The sequence below is a fragment of the Anguilla anguilla genome, chromosome 2 (assembly GCF_013347855.1).
Source record: "Anguilla anguilla isolate fAngAng1 chromosome 2, fAngAng1.pri, whole genome shotgun sequence".
NCBI classification, from domain to species: domain Eukaryota; kingdom Metazoa; phylum Chordata; class Actinopteri; order Anguilliformes; family Anguillidae; genus Anguilla; species Anguilla anguilla.
In genome coordinates this window covers 63,381,830-63,405,504 of record NC_049202.1, presented here as the reverse complement: position 1 = coordinate 63,405,504, position 23,675 = coordinate 63,381,830, and the positions used below count along the sequence as shown (strand labels likewise).

The 23,675-nt window shown below is 39.4% G+C and overlaps 1 long non-coding RNA gene across 2 annotated transcripts; it reads right to left on the bottom strand.

The window, feature by feature from the left end:
- Nucleotides 1–6,765: 6,765 nt before the first annotated feature.
- LOC118220518 lies at nucleotides 6,766–8,790 on the bottom strand. Of its 2 annotated transcripts, none has more exons than XR_004763956.1 (2): nucleotides 8,755–8,790; nucleotides 6,766–6,954 (listed from the first exon to the last, which is right to left on the bottom strand). It is a non-coding gene; the product is annotated as an uncharacterized LOC118220518 (long non-coding RNA). The 2 variants fall into 2 exon arrangements; XR_004763955.1 differs by lacking the exon at nucleotides 8,755–8,790 and adding an exon at nucleotides 7,126–7,213.
- Nucleotides 8,791–23,675: the final 14,885 nt, after the last annotated feature.

Sequence of the window (23,675 nt, the reverse complement as noted above, 5' to 3'; positions counted from 1 at the left end):
CTGGTAGAAACGAACAACTAGCAACTAATACATTAGGAAGATTATTTTTGTTTGTTATTGTTTGTTGTTACTCACTATAGCTACACATTAGTTAGCCTAGCTAGACAGCTTATTAACATTTTCAGAGCTAGATTACTGCAAAAATGATTTTTATTCAGACTGGACAGTGATAGTAGCTAACGGCGATAACTACATTGCAGAGCCACCGACATTTTCAGAGACTTTTCTCCACGCTATTTCCTCTTATCAGTGTCTCTGTAGGAGATTTTATTAAGTCGGGAAACCCGATGTGGAAATTACGAGTTAGGTCCTCCATTGTGGAACGATAGAATGTGGAACTAAAATTAGAAAAAAAATAGGGACTATTTACTTGACGGATCATTATATCACATCAGATTGGTTACCGCGACGCGGCGAGGGGGTCAAAGTTGAATTTTTGCCATCTCCACTGCGGCCTCGCCGCTCCCGCCGCGCCGCCGGCAATCCCAAAATGCCTTGCGGGGGCTGGCCGCCACCCCTCATTCAAAATGAATGGAGGCGGCTCCGCCGCGCGGCGGGGCCGCGTATAGTGTGGTTTCAGCATCAGACGCGCGTCGCACGCAGGCTGTGTGGCTGCTCTAACCTGTTAACATGGGCGCCGAAATGAAAAGCAACCGTAACGCACATGCGAGGTAAGCGGTGTGGTCTCATAACTTCAAAGTCCCAGGTCATTTGTGAATGGTTGAAATTGATTTTGAAAAGAGACACTTCATGCTACAACCATGGTAACGGCAATGACTGTCCTGTGACGTTTAGGTAGCAAACAAGGCTGAATCATTTTGACAACGTACATAGAAACTACGGTCAGATCGCGTATTTCACTCAGTGTTGCCAAGCGGAATCGATAACGTTTCAGAAAATATATAACGTTAAAAGATTTAATTCAGTGTTCTACTGTGAGTTTTGCCGTTTATTGATGGTGTGGCAGAAAATTTCGGTGGCGCACACTGTAAGCGATAGTTTTTCAGATTTACCGTTCGATTGAGCAAGTACCATGCGCAGTACATTTTTTAGTTAGTTAGTTAGTTTAGTGAGTTAGTGCTGTCAGATTGTGCTAGCTACTTTACATGAACCGTGTACGGCGATCAATAAAGGCTAACAGCACAGTAGCTGTTGCTGCTTGTCACTTGTACCACCACTGTAATGAACAAAAAAGGCTACAAACTACCTTTCCTATGAGAAATGTGTTGTCGAGCTCACGCGCATACATTGCTGGCGACATTGTAAAGCTCCGTTTTGCCCTCCGTACTATATAGGTATGGCACGTCGTCAGCTCTGTAACGTTATTTGTTGTCCTCCGTGTGTCCATACATCTGTATCGGTGGTTGTAGCTGTGTGTCCTTAGCTCCTACTGATGCGTACAGGATAGCATCCGTACGCGCTAACTAGGTTAACTAAAGTAGGCGATCCGTACGCGCTAAGTAGGTTAAACGCGAACATGTTAGGGTGCGCGAAAGTAACATTAGGCGATTAAGCTGCGCTTTAAAATGTCCTGCTGTACCACCTGCAGAATGGCACAACATTTTTAAGCACAACTTTATCGCCTAACGTTACTTTAGCTAAACCTAACATGTTCGCGTTTCGCCTACTCCTACTAAACGAAGCACCACCTGCGCATGCGTCCTCCTAAACGTCCCTCAAAGGTCGTCCGTTAGTGAGTGAGTGAGTGACCACAATTTGTCATACATAGCCCGTGGCGAGCAGTTACTGCACGTAGTGGGAAAAACAAGATAAAGTGAGGAGCACTGTTGCCCCCTCCTGGTGGAAAATCAAAAACAGCAGACTGCTTCACCCGACACTAAAACTGAATTTATATTGTTGGTACAGTTCTAGCATTCAGCCATAAACCGCTAATACATAGTCAGCCCAGGCAGTATGGCTTTCACAGTTTTTTTTTTTTTGTTTTTTTTCCCCAGTGTCTTTCATCTATGAATGCAGTCATAAAATGTTTACTGTTGGGATAGGGCATTGCTGTTGGGATTGGGCATTACTGTTGGATAGGACGTTATTGTTGGTATTGGGCATTACTGTTGGGATAGGACATTACTGTTGGGATAGGGCATTACTGTTTGTTTGGGCCTTACTGGTGTGATTAGGCATTACTCTTTGGATAGGACATTATTGTTGGGATGGCGCATTACTGTTGGGATAGGGAATTACTGTTTGTATAGGACCTTATTATTGGGATGGGGCATTACTGCTAGGATAAGACCTTACTGGTGGGATTGGGCATTACTGTTGGGATAGGGCCTTACTGGTGGGATTGGGCATTACTGTGGGATGGGATCTTACAGTTGAGGTGGGGCACTACTGTTAAGATGGGACATTGCAGTTGGGATTGGACTGTCAGGGTGCGTGGGGGGTTCGGACCCAAACGCAGAGTGAGGGGAAAAACTCAAAATTCCAAACGGTAAGGGAAACAAGGACTTTACTTAGAAAACAGGAACAAAAGCAGGGAACAAAAAGCCTCGCAGGGCAACTCTCAAAAACAAAGAAAAACTTCAAAAACACAGGAAACAAAGAAAATCCAAAAATCCAATAATATCAGAATCAGAATATCCTTTATAAGGAGCACTGCTACCCCCTCCTGGTGGAAAACTAAAAACAGCAGACTGCTTCCACCAGCATAATTCGAGAATTTAGATCTGTAACAGTAATTTTGATGCATTATATTATTTCAGAAATAAGGCTTATGAAATTACCATATAGTTTTAAACCCTTGAATACATTCCAGTTATGTCTTAAGAAATAAATGGAAGTTAACAAGAGTACTTGCTTATTTGTCCTGTTTGGGGTATATTATCATGGTTAACAAAGTAACAGTAAAGCCAGCACATTTTTGTGTAGGTTTGGGTTTCCTTTTTTTTATTTTTTTTTTTTAAACAGACATCAGTGAATCTGTTTATATTTTAGTTTTCTCATTGAATGCATAATGACGTAATTTGGATTGGCAGGTCCTCTTTTCTTCCACTAGAGACTGCTCTTCTCCTGAAGGTACCCACACCAATAACAAATATGCATAAACCCATAACAATACAGGGCACAGTTTATATTGTGCATAAGCAAATAAACTCTTTATGAATCATAAAGAACATCACTGTGGGTGCATATCATGACTGCATGTTTATTTATGACATCATAACTTAAACTGTTAATGAAAGAAAGCTTTTGTCTAACCAATGCTGAAGAGGTTTTTGTGCAGCTCTCCCCTCACTCTCTCACTGTGGGTGTCTTCTGGCACAGTAATACACAGCAGTGTCTTCAGCTGTTAAGTTGTTCATCTGTAAATACAGCTGGTTCTTGCTGTTGTCTCTGGAGATGGTGAATCTTCCCTGAACAGAATTGGCATACCATGTGGCACTGCTATCAGGCCTGATCTCAGCCACCCACTCCAGTCCCTTCCCAGGAGCCTGTCTGAACCAGCGCATATAGCGGCTGCTGAATGTCAACCCAGAGGCTGTACAGGTCAGATTGTGGGATTCTCCAGGCTTTTTAACAGCTGGTTCAGACTCAGTCAGTGTCTGACTTTTAACACCTGTGAAATTGAGAAAGACTTAGAACTCACAATCGACAACCTCACAAATCAATATTTTAGAAAGAACTAAAAGAATAACAAATGTAAACATACTGGTAAAGATTACTGTAATCAGAAGTAGGCTGGTTATAATACTCATGGTGAAAGACTTCTGCAGTCGATATGATAGCCCTACAGTCAGTCTCCAACAACAGTCCCTCCTCCCTCAGTGCAGAGAGGTAAATGTAGAAGGAAGAGCTCAGAGTTTGCATGAACTCCTCCTCACTGGGTGGGCAGATCACACACTGTTTAAATAGAGCAGTCAGTGCTGTAGACTGAAAATACAATATGAAAACTGCTAGATTGCAAGGTTGTAGTTTATGGTTTCCCACATAATATACAAAAGGACGGAGTGTGGCACAGTGGGTAAGGAACTGCGCTTGTAACCGAAAGGTCGCAGGTTCGATTCCCGGGTAAGGACACTGCCGTTGTACCCTTGAGCAAGGTACTTAACCTGCATTGCTTCAGTATATATCCAGCTGTATAAATGGATACAATGTAAAGTGCTATGTAAAAAAGTTGTGTAAGTCGCTCTGGATAAGAGCGTCTGCTAAATGCCTGTAATGTAATGTAATGTAATACAGTCAAGAGGGAAATGATATTATTTAAAGAGCCATATTCCATGTTCAGTAGCCATGCAATTTTGCTTAATTCCTGCTGCTCCAAAGCATCTTGTCTACAGCAATGTGATCTTTACTGTACTGCTGTTCAGAGGACACTTTAAACAAATGAATGTTGTCTCAGTGTGTAAGAGTGGCTCATATAATATCCTGATCTCCAGATATATACTGCCTAAAGAAGGTATTCAGGCCCATAGAAAGTATTTTTTTCTCAATGAACAGAAGTATTTTTATTGTCAACTCATATTCTCTAAGAACTGATTTTCAGTCTAAAATGAGTTATTCGTCAGCAGATACTTTGAAGAAAAAAAAAAAACTGAAATATGCTGCTCGCAGAGAACCATTTAAACCAGAGGAATGTAATCTGAGCGTGTAAGAGCAGCTCAAATAATATACTGATCACCAGGTATATTCTGATGAGCCCCCCACCAACTTTTACGGTGATGGGTGTCATGGAATATCTAATGACAGCAGTAAATCAGGATGTCAATTTAAAATCCTATCCAAACAGCTGAATCTTCTTCAGTACAGTGTCCCTGTGATTGTGCTCAGGTTTTGATTACTGTGATTGGTACAGTGAGAAGAGCCAATAACAGCAATTCCAACTTAAGCCGCGTTTCCACCGCAGGAACTATACCCCGGAACTAGGAACCTTTTGAGGAACTCAGTGCGTTTCCACCGCAGGAACTAGGGTCTAAATTTAGTTCTGGGGGCTTTGTTTTACCCCCCAAAACGTTCCTGCTCGGGGGGTAGTACTTTCCGAAAGTACAGGAACCTTTTGGGTGGAGCTTGCAGCGCTGAACATTTCTGATTGGTCGAGTACTCGTAGCATTTGTGTTGCATTTATTTTCCGCCATTACCCGCCATGTTTGAAAATATGCAGCGGCAAACCAATTTATTTTCATAATAACTTCAAATCAAACTTGTATGTTATGCGGCGCAGTAGCCTACTTTTGGTTATAGCCTATCAACGTCTTGGAATTATAACGTGTGCTCTTCTGTTCTTTTCTTGCATTAGTATTCGTTTTATAAAATGCTAAGCATTCGTGCTGGGACAGCATATTACGTAGGCTACCAAAACATTCAAACGGATTAATTCGGTTGCTGAATATTTTCTTCCGGATTTTCTTTGTTAGCCCGTTGTAATTGACTCGAAACGTTTGATACAGTTATGTGAGGTATGCGGTAGTTCTGCATAATTAACATTGGTGATACAATACAAGCAAACTGGAAATCACCTTCCGCACTTTTTATCCGGGTAAAATAACAGCTTAATTCTAGTAATCTTCCCTTTAGCTTTTTCAGACTGCCGTAATTTTACTGCCATTTTTCAATTCCACGAAAAGACCAGGAAGACTATGGACTCATTTATGGTGCATGGTTCGCATCTGGAGGGCACACTTCGCTGCTCGGCTAGCAGTAACTTCGAAGGAAAGCAAACGGTGGCTGTACCACTACTAATTTACATTTTCACGCAAGTCCGAGTTTTCGTTCTATTCTTGTCATTTTGCGATTAGCCTATATGGAATTGACGACGAGAAAGTAATAAAACAGCTAATTGTTTACAACGTGTGCATGTTTTCTGCTGTTAATAAATGTGTTTGAGACGATATATGAAAATCAATAAATACAAAAGTAACCATATATAGTCATTGTTGGTAACCCGTTGTATATAAGTGGAATAAACCCCTCCGGGCTGTCCCGGTTATTAGAAAATAATGTAGGCTACTTCGGTGGTAGTTATGGGGTTACAGAAGAAATCATATGACAGATGGACCGACGACAACGTCAGTGGGCTAATTTGCCTAATCTTCGCGGTACTTTAGACCCCGGTGGAAACGCAGACAACCATTGGCTGAAGGAACCTTTTAGTTCCTGGTAAAGTAGTTCCTGGGACTGAAAGTTCCGGGTAATTTTGGTGGAAACGCGGCTTTATATGTCCCAGAACTAAGCACATCCAATAGAAACAACTCCAAATGTATTTTAAGAAACTGTTGCAATGTTAATCAATATGTATAAGCATATTCAGCTACTAACAATAAGCCATGAATATGCATATAAATGCCTGCTAAAATGTGATTTTCACCAGGAATAATTTATTCTCCAGTTTTGTCCCTTTTGAAATGTTTTCCCATGGTGTTTTACTTCTCCTTCTTCATGTTCAGTTTCTGACCACTTTTCAACTTATTCTATATTCAGGTATTCTTTGTAAAAACATCATTAATATTTGTTGTGGAAAAATATATTCAATCCTCAGACATCTAAATTAGCTTATTTCACTTGTTGACTTTAGGTTAATACTTTTAACTACAGGGAATTTATATGTAAGAAATACTGTTACTATTGCTGACCGCGTGAACTGAAGTGTGAAGCAGTTTTTGTATCACTCCCACATGACTTTCTCTCACTGTGACTCTCGGGCACAGAAATACACAGCTGTGTCTCCAGTCTGCAGGCTGCTCCCTTTCAAAGACACTGTGCTGCTGGAGGTGTCTCTGGACACAGTGAACTTGTTCTTTAGTGAATCTTTGTAATAGGTGCTCCCACCGCCACAGACACATCCAACCCACTCCAGAGCTTTCTCTGCTGGCTGTCGGATCCAGTGTGTACAGTAGTTGCCATCAGTCAGGGAATACCCAGAGACTTTACAGGAGATGGTCAGAGACTGCCCTGGTGTTAAAACCATGGATCCTGGCTGTGTGAGTTCAACACAGTGACCATCTGTATGAGGGATTAAAGAAAAGTTAATTATGCAAAGGTTAGTGCAGTTATCAAAGAAAAATGCAAAATCTACAGATTAAATTTACTCTATGAAAAATAAAATCAGAGGAATGAAATGTAAATATTAAATAATATTGCTTCAAAATAAATGAATACAGTATTAGCACTCACAAAATAAAGTTCCCAGCAACACTGTGAATGTTAATAAGGCTCCCATTGTGACATACAGATCTCACTTTCTGTCTTACAGGCGATGCTCCTGTGTTGGGAGGAGAATTCTCTGTGGCTTTTATAGGAAATAGTGTGGGTGTAATTTGTTTAAATCTAAGGGGGTTTAAGAAAACCTGAAGATGAAGATCATTTGAGAAGGTCAGAATATCCATTCTGAGGGCAGTGCTGCCCCCTCCTGGAGGATAATTTAAAACAGCAGACTGCCTCCACCCACATAACTAAGCAAAGATCAGTAACAATGCGAATGGAATGAGTTCACATTGAATGTTCACATAGTTATGATTTAAGTATTTGCAAAATGACATACATTCCATCTAGAGGGCTTTCTTGTCTTCATTTCTGTTCATTGTCCTGATTTTTTCTTTTAAATGTAACTGCTGAAAAAACAAATGTGAATGTCTTCTGTGTACTGTTGTGCTTCTGAAGGATACATATCCAGTGCTGTGTATAGATTTTCTGTAAATATACCAAGAACAGGAAGGTTTGTATCTGATCCTTTTATTTGAGTACAGTGATGAGCAGCTTATTTACATATAAATAAATTGTACAGAGGAGCAGATCTTGTTTACACCACTGGCAATAAGTAACTACAGTACATGCCTCTAAAATGTACTGATAAAGTGTGTCAGAAATGGGTTGCACTCTATTTTATTAATAGAGGAATAAAGCTTTCATAATGAACTCACCATTTGGATATTGATAATGCATTTATTACCTGTTCATTTATGGTTTCATAAAAGAAACAGTAAATGAGAATTTTATTTTTACATAAAGTCAATTGATTCAGCTGGATTTTTTGTCAAACAATCTATAAAAATCATTTTCAAGGCTACAATGCATGCTCTCCAACTCAAAATTCAATCTGCAACCTTTGAGTTACAAACACAGGACATAAACTATTATGGGATTTGCATTTCATCAGCACACTGCAGCACAAATGGAATAAAATATTTTAATTCATATTCTGAACACATAGGATTCCAGCTTCACAGTGCTCTTAAATGTTTGTGTTCTGCCACTACACTCATCAGGGTGGGTTTTTGTACAGGTCTGCTGTGGCTTTACTGCACTGTGTGTATCGGGCACAGTAATACACAGCTGTGTCTCCAGTCTGCAGGTTGCTCCCCTGCAAAGTCACTGTGCTGCTGGAGGTGTCTCTGGAGGTGGTGAATTTTCTCTTTAGTGAATCTTTATAAGCAGTGTTTCCACTAGAGCATATATATCCAACCCACTCCAGAGCTTTCCCTGCAGGCTGCCGGATCCAGAAAGTACAGTAGCTGCTATCAGTCAGGGAATACCCAGAGACTTCACAGGAGATGGCCAGATACTGCCCTGGTGTTAAAACCATGGATCCTGGCTGTGTGAGTTCAACGCAGTGACCATCTGTGGAGACCGAAAAAAATACATACATGGACTCATAAGTACATCTGTAAGTAACATAATTATTGAAACAAGCAAGAAGCACTAACAAAACAGCTAATTTAATGTCATTCAAAAGAAAAACTTGGAAAACACTGAAGAATATTTTTAATTTTTGAATAAACATATGAATATGGCATGTTCACTTACAAGATAAAGTTCCCAGCAACACTGCTAATGCTATAATGCAGCACTGCTGCCCCCTCCTGGAGGCTAATTTAAAACAGCACACTGCTTCCACCAGCATTGCTCTGGATTTTAAGATCAGTAACAATGCTTATGGGTTCATTTCAAATTAATATTAAATACGTAATGATTGAATAGCTGCACAATGTAAAACATTCCAACTCGATTGATATAAACACACAGGAGTGCTGTCTTATCTTATTTTCTGGGTGACAAATGGTAACCACAAGGAAAACAAATGACAGCAGATCTTTGTATATGTTTGTGCTCCAATGAAAAACAAGGAGTACATCTCAATATATCTGTTTATATTGTGTTTTTTATTAATGAATTAAAGGTATGACAAGAACAGGTAGCACTGTATCTGGAACTGCTGTTTGCGTAAACTATTTTATAATGCTAATGGGATGGACTAAGCAATGTGCTAATTGACATGTAGAGAAATGGTACTAAACTGTACTCTATACAAAATCTGTACTCTTACTGTACTCTTTTACCTCAACGATAATAAGTAACTTTACGTCTCGAAAATTTACCAATAAGGTATAATTAAAATGGATCACAGTTTTATTATGCATAACTGAATTAATATTAATTGCACCTTTAGAAGGAACACAACACCTTAATACAATTTAATGTAAACTGCAGTCACAAATTACACAGGAAATGACATTAAAGCTATGAAATCAGTCACAGTCTTTGTATTGTCAAGGTTTTAGAGACAGAGTTCAGCACATAAGATGAGGAGACTGAGGGCTGAAGTACTTGGTATTTATTAAGCTACTACAGATTAAACAAATATCATGGCTCTTTGGCTGTTATTAGTTAGGAGTAAATACAAATATAGTGTGTCGCACATAGAAACGTTAGATTGGACCTTTTGAGGAACGTCTCTCATGTAACAACATCATACACTGTTTCAGTGCTTTCTTGAACTGTTTATCACTGTGCTGTTTATTTCTTTAAGCCAGTGAAGAATGTGCATTATCCATAGAGTAGATGTTCAGTTCAAAACAAAATATTAAATGAAATGTACATTAACTATCAAAATAAATAATGTCTCTCCCTTACAGAGACAAACATAATACGTTTACTTTCAATATTCAGACTCTCTGTACTTTGCCATAGGTTCAATAAAAACATGAATTCCCAGAAGTCTGCTGTGGTGACAGTTTCATGTTGAGAGTTATTGTCAGGGCTCAGGCTTGACTTCTTTCACTGTGGGTCTCTGGCACAGTAATACACAGCAGAGTCTTCAGCTGTCAGCCTGTTCATCTGCAGGTACAGCTTACTGTTGGAGTCATCTCTGGATATAATGAATCTTCCCTCAACTGATTTGGAATAGTAGATGTGTGAATTCTTTGTGTGAATAAAGGAAACCCACTCCAGTCCCTTCCCAGGAGCCTGTCTGATCCAGTTCATCCTGTAGTCACTGAATGTGAAACCAGAGGCTGTACAGGTCAGTTTGTGGGATTCTCCAGGTTTTTTAACTGCTGGTTCAGACTCAGTCAGTGTCTGACTTTTAACACCTGTGAAATAAAGAAAGATTCAGAACTCACAATCCACAACCTCACAACATAACCTTTCAAAAAAAACTAAATGAATGAGAAATTTAAACATACTGGCAAGGATTACTGTGATCAGAAGCAGGCTGGTTATAATGGTCATGGTGTAAGTCTTTCAATATAGTCTGTGATGATGGTCCTACAGTCAGTCTCCTACAACAGTCCCTCCTCCCTCAGTGCAGAGAGGTAAATGTAGAAGGAAGAGCTCAGAGTTTGCATGAACTCCTCCTTACTGGGTGGGCAGATCTCACCCTGTTTAAATACAGCAGTGAGAGCTGTGAATTATATAAAATAATATTATTCCTATCTGCACGAGCATCGTCCATTATACTTGTAGGCTTTAGGTTTAAGTGCCTTGCAGAGCTTAGGTCAGTGGACTTCATGCAGATGATCTTGCTCTCTTACAGTCAATGCATCTATCTTTCTCTCCACCACATTCAGAGCCATAGAAACACAGAAGCAGAGAAAGATAAGCCAACCCTCTAATCCAGTGAGGTATCCTTGCATTCACCTGAAATGATAACCGTAAATAAGACGGGGTCAGCCCTGATCCTGGAGAGCCACAGGTTCATCTTGTTTTCATCAGAACCTAATTTATTTATCACAGCAGTTTAATGTGGTTAACTTGCCTCGTCTGGTTTCTTGGGGCTGAACTGGTTGCTGACTCCGATTTAAATAAATTCTGTACCTGCTGGCCCTGTGGCTCTCAGAACCAGGACTGACCCATGCTGCAACACAGTGCCATGAAAAGGTAAGCGCTTCCTTCCTGATTTAATCTATCACTGCATATTCATCACACTGCATGCGTTCAGATCATTAGACAAAATGTAATATTAGACAAAGGGAACCTGAGTAATCACAACACATGTTTTTTAAATTATTATTTCACTGCTGCTCCTCACTGGCTGGGCAGATCACACACTATTTAAACAAGCAGTCAGAGCAGTGAATTAGGTAAAATGACATTATTCCTATCTGCACAAGCATCATCCATTACACTCACAGGCTTTTGTTTTACTTATTTAATGAAAAAAGTTATCAAACACCCATATCACCCATGTGAAAAAGTACTTGCCCCCTTAGTTACTTAATCAACCAATTAACCAAATTTAATTGATAATTACATTCAGCTGATTTAGCACAGCCGACCTTAATTTCAGCCAGCCCCTTTGAATCTACATTTACATTACATTACAGGCATTTAGCAGACGCTCTTATCCAGAGCGACTTACACAACTTTTTTTTTTTAGTCCTCGTTCACATTGAATCTTATCATCTGAGTGAAGTAATCACCGCCAAGTTCTTACAAGCACACTATGCCACGATAGAATAAAATTCCAGAACAAATTATTTTTGAAAGTTGTTGAAATATATCAGCCTGGAAAGTGTTACAAGACGTGATTCCAAAGGCTCTGACACTCCATAAAACCTGTGAGAGCCAAACTGAGAACACTTGAAACAGTGGTGAACCTTCCCAGGAGTGGAAGGCCTGTCAAATTTCTCCAAGGGTGCATCAACAAGAGAAGCATCAGTGCTTGTCTCTGATTTGCTAAAAAGCACCTGTAAGAACAATAAGAACATCTTTCGAACAGTCAAACATGGTTGTGGTAGTGTGATGGTGTGGGGATGCTTTGCTGCCTCGGAATCTGGACAACCTATTATTGAAAGAACCCTGAATTCTTCTCAGAAAATGTTTAAGGAAAATGTTCGGTCATCTGTCTGTGAACTGAGGCTGAAGCGCAATTGGGTTATTGGGTAAAACAATGATCCAAAAGAAAGTCCACATTTGAATGGCTGAAAAGAAACAAAATGGAAGTTTTGGAGTGGTCTAGTCCAAGTCCTGACTTGAACCCAATAGAGATTCTGTGGCAGGACCTGAAGCAAGCAGGTCATGCTTGAAAGTCCACCAATTTGTCTGAATTAAAGCAGTCCACCAAAGAAGAATGGGGTAAAATTCCTCCACAAAGATGTGAAAGACTGATATGAAATTATAGGAATCATTTGGTTGCAGTTATTGCTGGTAAAGGTTGTGCAACCACAGCAACTTTTTCACATGCGTAGTATGGGTGTTTGATAACTTTTTAATTAAGTAAACAAAATAATAATTTAAAAAATATGCTTTGTGTTCAGGTTTTCTTTGTCTCATATATATTTTGTCTAAAGATCTGAAACCATTTAGTGCAAAAAATGTGCAATAATAAAATTAATCAGGAAGAGGATAAATACTTTTTCATGACACTTACAGTAGCTCATTCATTATGTTGCCCTGTTAGACCAGGGAACAGTGAAACAGTGTGCTCTTGCTAGTTGTTGTTTTTTTCATTAGCTCTATATTTTTGAGCTTGATGGTTTTGGTGGTTTCAGTGGGGCTAGGTTTCATTTCAAAACAGTTCAGTATTGGAAAGTAGCAGCATCTATGGGACTTATCAGAACCCTGCTAGCATTATGTCTGAATGATTTGTTTCAGGTATTAATGAAAGATCACCATTTGTTGAATTAATCTTCAATGGTGACACAAAAAATATTAAAAGCATGAAAGATGAAAAAATTAATATGAAACTGCTGTTGCAATCTTTTAGCCATTTCAAGGTATGGAGGGTCCAACATTTGGAGCTGAACCTAAATAGATAGCAAATCAGAAAGCCCCTATCTGGGACAGTTACTGGCCATGTGGGAGGACTGTGAGGTGGATGGTTAACTGAACTTCACCACAGAGATATAGGTTGTCCGAACGTGGCATCGTAGATGTAGGACAAATTATGAAAAATGAAAAGAGGATCTCTTGAGCGGAAAAATAGAATTGGTAAGCAGGAAAGATCCAGCAACGGAGGAGATTGAAGCCGACTTTGCTGCGGACGTCGGCATCGACTTCCTCGATGTGGGATGTAAGGACTTCGATGTTGAACCTGAGGGCCTGAACGATGAGGGCAGGTACAACGAGGGGGAGAAGGAGGCAAGTGGCCAGGACCATCCAAAATACAGGAGGGTTAAAATTGCTTGGCCTAGAAATTCAGGTTTCACCCTCAAATTCTCATTGCTGAGTTGTACAGTCTTTGAGCGATGGCAAGTCATCCTCAATGATTCACGCGTATTGTGTTTTTATATTCTTATATAAAAAATGAGTGCAGCTGCTTAGCTCTCATTCCTGTGACTCAGAGGGAGGGGGAGGTTTTTGTGCGGCTCTCCCCTCACTCTCCCACACTGTGTGTATCTGGCACAGTAATACACAGCTGTGTCCTCCGTACTCAGGCTCTTCAGCTCCATATACAGAGTGTTTTGGCCATTGTCTTTACTGATGGTGAGTCTTCCCCTGATGGAGCTCAGGTAGTTTATCGTCCCACCGCCCCCGTTAATCTCACCGAGCCACTCGGGACTCTTTTCAGCTTTCTGTCGAAGCCAAGCAGTCCAGTAGCCTCCTAGACTAAAGCCAGAGATTGTGCAGGTCAGCTTCACTGACTCTCCTGGCCTCTTCACTTCCTGTCCAGGCTGGCTCAGCACAATGTCTCCTTGGACACCTGTTGAGGGCAGAGAAAGAGTCGATCACACATTTCTCATTTAAACATGGCTGCTATTTCAGAAGAACTACCACAGGTACTCACAGACAATAGCTGCGTGTATGAAGAGAGCAAGAACAGACCACATGGTGAAGAGCTTGATCAGACCACAGTGAGACAGGGTTTGAATGCAGACAGCTCGGTATCTGGGAGTCTTACTGCTGACAGAGGGGATTTAAAAGCTGGAGAAACAGAAGTTTCTGAAAGGGGAGGAGCTTTGTGCAGTAACTACCCTTTTAACCTGAGGGATTTGACCAGATGAATAGTCTCTCATCATCAAAAAACCACCAAAATTTATCATAATGCCAGACAAATATTTTGTGTAATTACAGAAATATACACTTAATATAAATAATTACAGGTTACAAGAACATGGTTGAAAGATAGCACACTTCAATTGTGAAAGGATGATAACATTAGATATTTTATTTTGTTACATGGTTGCTTAAAAAAAAAGATATTGTCATGGATCTACAAAAAGAACATTGGTATCACAGGTGTAGAATATTAAGAACTATATTGATCCCTCCTGGATATTTTATCAAGAGATTTTCAGGTTTTACCTGATGAAATATTTTTAATTGTCAGTTTCCTCAGAAACAAATCAAATACTGTTATCGTTTACAATTATATAATTATCTTTTTACATTGCCAAATTGAAGAAATTCACTGTTTTTCTCCTTTGCAGTATTACGTATATACAGGTACAGTAGCTGTTGGACAGACTCTGTGTAGCAGAAAATAAAAAATTGTTTTAAATAAAAAATGCTCAATCAAAAATGAAGAAAGCTGAGAACTGTGAGGAGTAGATGTATATTGATTTTCTGAGGCACGGAAAAGGATGATTGCATATGACAGGCTCAAACACTGAAACGGTGACTCTGGTTGTACCTGCAGACAGGTGTACGCAGGCTCATTTCTAGGCAGAGGCACCACCATGTGGTCGCCACGAGAGCCATCAGTCTGGAGGGGTGACAACACCACCCCCCAAATCCCCCCCACCCTCTGGGCGTGATCGCATAAACCCCATTAGGCAAAAGTTTTCAAGCACAAGACTGATGCTGGCATTATTCCATGAATATACGCTTTTATCAGGGATGAATTGTCTATAAAACAGTTACTAGTTAATAGTCACTAATTCATTCCATCATTCACCCACTCACTCATTCAATCCAAGAATATCTGCAGTAGCTCTGTGTGAAAAAGGGGAAGAGATTTCTGTGCAGCTCTCTCCTCACTCTCCCTCATCCAACCAAATACAGCAGCTCACTTACAACATACAGTTCCCAGCAACACGGCTAATGCTACAATAGCTCCCATTGTCGCACACTAATCTCCCTCTCTGTCTTACAGGTGACGCTCCTGTGTTAAGAGGATAATTCTCAGTTGCTTTTATAGGAAATACTGTGGACTGAATTTGTTTAAATCTCTGGGGGTTGAAGGGAAGAGAAAAATAAGATTCAGTGGGTCAGAATATCCATTATGAGGAGCACTGCTGCCCCCTCCTGGAGGAGAGTTTGAAACAGAAGACTGCTTCCACTAGCATTACTCTGGAATTTAGATTAGTAACAATTTCTATGTGTTAATTCCTAATGAATGTTCAAGATGTTATGATTTGAATATCCAAACATACCAACTAGATTAATAAAAACACAAAATAGTGCTGACGTTCTCATTTTCTTGGTAACTTCAGGGAAAATAAATGACAGCAGATATTTGCAGATGTTTGTGCTCCCATGAAAAATCAGGTGTATATCTCAATATATCTGTTTATATTGTGTTTTTATTAGTATATTATGATATGACTAGAACCGGAAGCATTGAATCAGGAACTAGTGTTGGCGTAAACTAATTGAAAATGCTAATGTGATATACTAAGTGATGTGCTAATTTACATGAAGAGAAATAGTACTGAATGGTACTCTGTACAAATCTGTAATCTTACTGTACTCTTTTGCCTCAACAACAATGTGATTGGTTTTAATGTTCCTCTCCCTACAAACCACACAGACTGCAATTCTGAGACACACACGGGCTTTATTGTACGCTTCATATAACAAACATATATTTTGATCAGCATCCCTGATTCTCACCTACACTTATGGCAATGGGAGTCAGAGAATAGTTAATGACAGTAGTGACTCGAGGTGTCAATTTAAATCCTATCAAAACAATTTTCAGGGAAGGGAGGAAAATCTGCTCAAAAATCAATCGGTATAGTGAAAGGCATGCTTCCAAAAGGAGTTGACATTAAGAAAACACGTTTTTGTGTGGAGGAGGTCTTTCAGCTTTTGTTTCACCAAAATTTCATTGTTGTCTCATCAATATGAAAAGCTTAGGGGAACATGTTTCTTTTCCTTCTGATATAGACATGTGTATCCAATAAATTATGGACACCAATATTATTTGATATTTATTTTAATTAAAAAAATGTATTGTCATTTAATTTGGCCAGTTAATCCAGTTCTATATGCTTGCTCTGTGTGATAAAGGGGAAGAGGTTTTTGTGCGGCTCTCCCCTCACTCTCTCACTGTGGGTCTCTGGCACAGTAATACACAGCAGTGTCTTCAACTGCCAGCCTGTTCATCTGTAAATACAGCTGGTTCTTGCTGTTGTCTCTGGAGATGGTGAATCTTCCCTTAACAGACATGGCATAATATGTGTAGCTGCCATCACCATCACTGATCTCGGCCACCCACTCCAGTCCCTTCCCAGGAGCCTGTCTGATCCAGGCCATCCAGGAGCTGCTGAATGTGAACCCAGAGGCTGTACAAGTCAGTGTGTGGGATTCTCCAGGCTTTTTAACAGCTGGTTCAGACTCAGTCAGTGTCTGACTTTTAACACCTGTGAAATTGAGAAAGACTTAGAACTCACTATTGACAACCTCACAAATCAACATTTTAGAAAGAATTAAAAGAATAAGACATTTAAACCTACTGGTAAAGATTATTGTAATCAGAAGCAGGCTGGTTATAATAGTCATGGTGAAAGACTTCTACAGTTGATATGCTAGCCCTTCAGTCAGTCTCCAACAACAGTCCCTCCTCCGTCAGTGCAGAGAGGTAAATGTAGAAGGCAGAGTTCAGAGTTTGCATGAACTCCTCCTCACTGGGTGGGCAGATCACACACTGTTTAAATAGAGCAGTCAGAGCTGTAGACTGAAGATACAATATGAAAACTGCTAGATTGCAAGGTTGTAGTTTATGGTTTCCCACATAATATGCATTACAGTCAAGAGGGAAATTATATTATTTAAAGAGCCATATTCCATGTTCAGTAGCCATGCAGCTCTGCTCCATTCCTGCTGCTCCAAAGCATCTTGTCTACAGCAGTGTGATCTTCACTGTTGTGCTGTTCAGAGGACACTTTAAACAAATGAATGTTGACTCAGTGTGTAAGAGTGGCTCATATAATATCCTGATCTCCAGATATATACTGCCTAAAGAAGGTATTCAGGCCCATAGAAAGTATTTTTTTCTCGATGAACAGAAGTATTTTTATTGTCAACTCATATTCTCTAAGAACTGATTTTCAGTCTAAAATGAGTTATTTGTCAGCAGATACTTTAAAGGAAATGTAAAAACTGAAATATGCTGGGCAATTTAAACCAGAGGAATGTAATCTGAGCGTGTAAGAGCAGCTAAAATGATATACTGATCTCCAGGTATTTTATGATGACCCTCCCTGCCCACCCCCTCACCCCCCCCCCCACCCCCCCACCAACTCTTATGGTGATGGGTGTCATGGAATGTTTAATGACAACAGTGAATCAGGATGTCAACCTGAATCAGGTTAAAATCCTGTCAGAACAGCTGAATCTTCTTCAGTACAGTGTCCCTGTGATTGTGCTCAGGTTTTGATTATTGTGATTGGTACAGAGAGAAGACCCAATAACAGCAATTCCAACTTATATGTCCCGGAACTAAGCACATTCAACAGAATCATCTCCAAATGTATTTTACCGTAGGAAATGGTTGCAATGTTATGCAATATGTAAACCATATTCAGCTACAACCAATAACCCATGAATGTGCATCTAAATGCCTGCTCAAATGCGATTTTCACTAGGAGTAATGTATTCTCCAGTTTTGTCTCTTTTGAAATGTTTTCCCATGGTGTTTTACTTCTCCTTCTTCATGTTCAGTTTCTGACCACTTTTCAGCTTATTCTACATTCAGGTATTCTTTATAAAAATGTCATTGATATTTGTTGTGGAAAAAATATATTCAATCCACTGAAATCTAAATTTGCTTATTTCAATTGTTGACATTAGGTTAAGACTTCTGGATACAGGGAATTCATATGTAAGCAACACTGTTTCTGTTGCTGACTATGTGAACTGAAGTGTGAAGCAGTTTTTGTATCACTCCCACATGACTTTCTCTCACTGTGACTCTCGGGCACAGTAATACACAGCTGTGTCTCCAGTCTGCAGGCTGCTCCCTTTCAAAGACACTGTGCTGCTGGAGGTGTCTCTGGAGATGGTGAACTTGCTTTTTAATGAATTTTAAAAAAAAGTGTCTCCATCAGAATCTATTAATCCAATCCACTCCAGAGCTTTCCCTGTGGGCTGTCTAATCCAGTGTGTAGCATAGCTGCGATCAGTCAGGGAATACCCAGAGACTTTACAGGGGACAGTCAGAGACTGACCTGGTGTTAAAACCATAGAACCAGGCTGTGTGAGTTCAACACAGTGACCATCTGTGGAGACAGAAATAAAAAAGGTATTTGTGAGTACATCAATAAGCAGTGCAATTATGGAAAAAAACTGCTGATTTATTCTTATTTTAAAGAAACTAATTTTAAAGAAAATCATCATTTTCATTTAAAATAAAAATATCAATGCAACATGGTCACTTACAAGATAAAGCTCCCAGCAACACAGCTAATGCTACAATCACTCCCATTGTGACACACAGATCTCCCTCTCTGTCTTACAGGCGATGCTCCTGTGTTGGGAGGAGAATTCTCAGTGGCATTTATAGGAAATTCTGTGCACTGAATTTTTTTTAAAATTCAGGTTGGAGGAAGGAGAAAAACAAGATAAATTCAGAAGGGCAGACTATCCATTATGAGGAGTACTGCTGCCCCCTCCTGGAGCTGTATAAAACAGAACATTGTTTCCACCAGCTTTTCTGCTATGGAGTTAAGATCAGAAACAAAACTCATGGAGTAAATTCAGAATGAAAGTCAAACATAGTTAGGATTTTAATTCCAGTTCCAGTATTCCATGTAACAATTGCCAATGTTAATATGTACTAGAAATAAAAGTGGAATCACAGCAGTAAACTCTCACAATTTACAGGCCAAAAGGGAGTTTCAGTAGTCCGGTTAGAAGATAGCTAGAGTTAGAACCAGGAACACCCAAAATGTAGAGGAGTGTTTGTAACAGTTTTGGGATTTTGCCCATTTACTAACATTTAGCTTAGCACTATGACATTTTACTTCAAGCAACTTTGACATATCAGTAGTCATTAATCATTTTAATTACATTCATCACATATAACTGAGAGTCGGATACAATTATAATCAAAGTACGTGCAGTCTGATGTTGCATAATTGTAATACATGTACTGAATAATTGTAACAGTAAATGAAGATGTTTGATAATGTGCGTACTCATATTTTTGTGGCTCACAGTACTGTTAATCAAGGAGACACATTTCCAATGGTAACATGAGACCAGCCGCATCCTCAGATTATGAAGCATGGGGCTTTATTCATTAAAAAAAGACTATGCATGAACATTGACGCACAAGCAGCTTTGTGAGTTACTGTGAAGTGAGTTGTGGTAACATCCCAATCAATGAGGGAAGCTGCTTTTGTTTGTTTCTTAACATCAATAGCAAACGAAATGGACCAATCTGGTCTGTGCTTATTAGAAATGCCTGTGACCATGGTGGCTGTTTATTTTCTATCAGTCACTTGGAGTATCCAGAAAATGAGGCTATGCCAACACAGCAAGTTAATTAGCTGAACACATGTAACATGAAACACTGAACTAGCTTAATAAGTCAAACATGTAGATGAGTAAAATTAATTTATTTAATAAATATTGAACGCCATTTAAAATGCCAGATGTTGCCCCCAAAAGGACACTACATGTGCAGTAGGTGGTTTAAAACACCATGTTGGGTTCCTGATTTCCAAATTTTTCTCCATGACCTCCCAGGGTACCATCCCTCTTGCTTTCACTTTAAATGGCATTCTGTAAACATGTAGCTTTAAAAAACACATTATTTGCTATAGCAACTAGAGGTGGCATAAATGTAACTGCTGTTATATTTATACAGAGGGGCCATTGTGTTTTTTTGGTGACTTAGCATCCAATTCCTGCTATGATACACCTGTCTTTGAAAATCATACTAACATTTCAAAGACAGGTGCCTATTTTAAATGACTGACATGTTGGTCACCAGACGGCACCCTGAGCCGACCAGAGGAGGATGGGTTCCCCCTTGAGCCTGGTTCCTTCTGAGGTTTCTTCCCATCTGCCACAGGGAGTTTTTCCTTGCCACTGTTGCCTTAGGCTTGCTCCTGTGTGGGTTTAGGCCAGGGTTGTCTGTAAAGCGTATTGTGACTACTGCTGTAAAATACGCCATACAAATAGTGATTGATTGATTGATTGATTGATGTCTGATTTGATTGTAAATGAAATCTCCCATGGTGACCACGTGTAGTGCCTCTCCCTAGAACCGAGCCTGTGTACACCTGTCTGCAGGTACAACCAGAGTCACCGTTTCTGTGTTTGCGACTTTCATACGCAATCAGCAATTTCCGTGCCTCAGAAAATCAATATAAATTTACTCATCACAGTTCTGAGCTTTTTCCCTCTTCTTTTTTTATTGTTTTTTTTTTTTGTACATCATTATTTGAAATAACAGCTTTTTTTCTGCTATGCAGAGCCTTGCCAGCAGCTACTGTGCCTGTATAGTAAATAATACTGCAGAGGTACACTGCAGATTTCTTCAATTATGTAATGTAAAAATATGATAATATAATAGTAGAGGATATCAAGATTTGTTTTGTTTCTGAGGAAATTCACAAAAACAAATATTACATCAGGTCATATTTGAAAAGTTCCTCATAAAATGTTTTAAAATTCCAGTGGGGATCTCTGCCATCAACAGGTGTTCAAGGAGACATTGTGCTGAGCCAGCCTGGACAGGAAGTAAAGAGTCCAGGAGAGTCAGTGAAGCTGACCTGCACAGTCTCTGGCTTTAATCTCACTGGCTACTGCCTAGTGTGAGATTTGAGGCCACACACAACACACTGCATATAGAGCTGCCATTCATATTAAATACATAATTATATATAACCACTTTAAATGACTTCTGATTAAACTCAATATATCCATCAGTCTTTACCGATTAAAAGTGTGGAGTAATGTCTATGGAAGCAGTATTAATTCTCTGCAACTTTGAATGGTCTTCCACAAGGGGGCAGCAGTGCTCGACATAATGGATATTCTGACCATCCGAATTCAACATTTTTTTTCTCCTACACAAATTCAGTCAACAGTATTTCCTGGAAAGGTCACAGGGAATTCTGGCATGGAAAAGGTGTGCCATCTTATTCAATATTAATTTATTCCTGTTTTATGCCATGTCATTTCTGCCATGTTTTTATTTTATAAAAAAAGTAAAAAAAAGTAAAATAATACATGTTATTCAGCGATCAGGTCCCCCACCCCCTAATCAAGACAACTGAAAATATTTGTTTAAATGCACGTTGTAATTTTACATGTCATACATTTACATTTCATATATTTATGTTGAAAGAATAACTTCTATAAACTAAGGACTGTACACTTTGGCTTGATCAGTTTGGCTTGACTGTACAGCTGCATGATCCACTTGATCTCATGTCCTTCACATTTTTAATCCAGTAAATCCAGGGAGGAAGGGAGGACTACAAACCTTTTCATGCTGTATGTTCTTTGATATTATTGCTGTCCACAGCTGTGCAGACAGATTTTTCCACCTCATGTGAATGCAAATGATTGTTTACACCTGTGGGTCTTTTCCTAAACATGCCAATACCTCAGTCCATATAAAACATGCAATTTAATATGTGGATGTGCTCAGATATAGAGAAGGTGTCTGTAAAATGATGAGGGAGCTTTGATTTAACTAGTACATGAAATGGATATTCCATCCCTGTGAGTAAATATGACAAGCCAACCACCAGGCTTTAAAAAACTGAATATTCATGCTGAGTCTCCGCCCATTTAATGTGCCACTCATCTCTGTTGTGCATCTCATTTGAATAAATTATTTCAAAGATGACAAGTCACAAAGTTATACAGCATTTAAGGGGAGGTGCCACTGGTGAATAGGTAAAGAAAAGCTTTAGTTCTACCAGAACAAATCCAGTTGAATATAAAGTAAAATACAAAGTATTTTTGTATTATGATTTTAGATTTTTTGCTATGAAGGTAAGCAAATTAGGTGAAACGTGATAATTTGCATGTTATATCAGTCACTTTTTGGACTCGGTAGATGAAGAATTATTTTTCTGTTTATATGATAGATAACTAAATATTCAGTAATTTACAATGGCATTTGTCAAATATCATTTCTATACATAAATATACAAAAACCAATATCGACTTCTCAAAAAATATTGTTTTCCTGTTTCTATTGATTTTCAGTGTAATACGACATAAAATGAAAATGACAAAATATATTTTTAAAGTCTTCAGTAAGTTAGCAACTATTTTATTTGTGAAGATGCGTGTGAAGTAAACTGTCCGGTGTTTGGGGAACATGTCAAAAGTGTCTCAACAGTGTCTCATATCTTTGAAAGAAATAAGAAAGAAAAATAAAATATGTAGTTATTTAGCTTTCTGTTGTAATGAGATATGATGGAAAGGCAATATGTGTGAAAATGCTAATGTCTCATATCTTTGGTGGGTGGTAATAAATGAGAAATAAAGCAGATGAATTTCCCTTCCTGGGGCTGGTGGTCTGTGGTTTGGGCTCTTACAGGATCCCCATAGAGAAACAGAGGAATGAGCTGCTGTACACAGACAGATTTTTATGGGATGCGCTTCATAAGTTATTATTTACTCTTCCTGCTGCCCTTTGAGGAAACTGCAGGTTTTCTGTGTGAATAAAGCATAACTGCGTTAAGTCATTTTACAAGAGAGGAGCGTGTTTTTCTGCTATGTGATGTTGAACAAACATCCCATAATGAAACAGAATAACGTTAAAATGGAAACGCCCAAACTCACTCGTAACACACACACACACACACGCACGCACACCCCTCCAGATCTGAGAAGTGCAGATATTTTCAGCCCTTTGTCGCTCAAGCAGAACACACACCTGCCCTGCGCATCCCAGAATACCCACACAGGGGTTTCTGTGCCTCGAAGAACAAGCCACAGCAGCAGAGAATGCAAATGCAGAGCCGGGTGCAGCTGGCTGAGGCAGGGGAGGGGTTTCAGACTGGCAACCCACTGTGCCGCTGTTGTGACAACATCTAATTTACATATTCAATGTGTTTTTATTGTTCAATCAACCGCACAAATTGCAATAGATCCAGTCTATTGCAAGGACCTCTGCTCAGGACTTTATTCCACCGCCCTGACAGCACTATCACACACACAACATCACTCTGAATTGAGCTCCACACTATTACTGTAAGCACTAATTCACTCACCCATGATCACTATTTCACTGCAACATGTCTCTACCCTGACACTTCACAGCAAACCTCTCTCTTGAGCACTACTACCCAGACTAAACATTCATGGCAGCC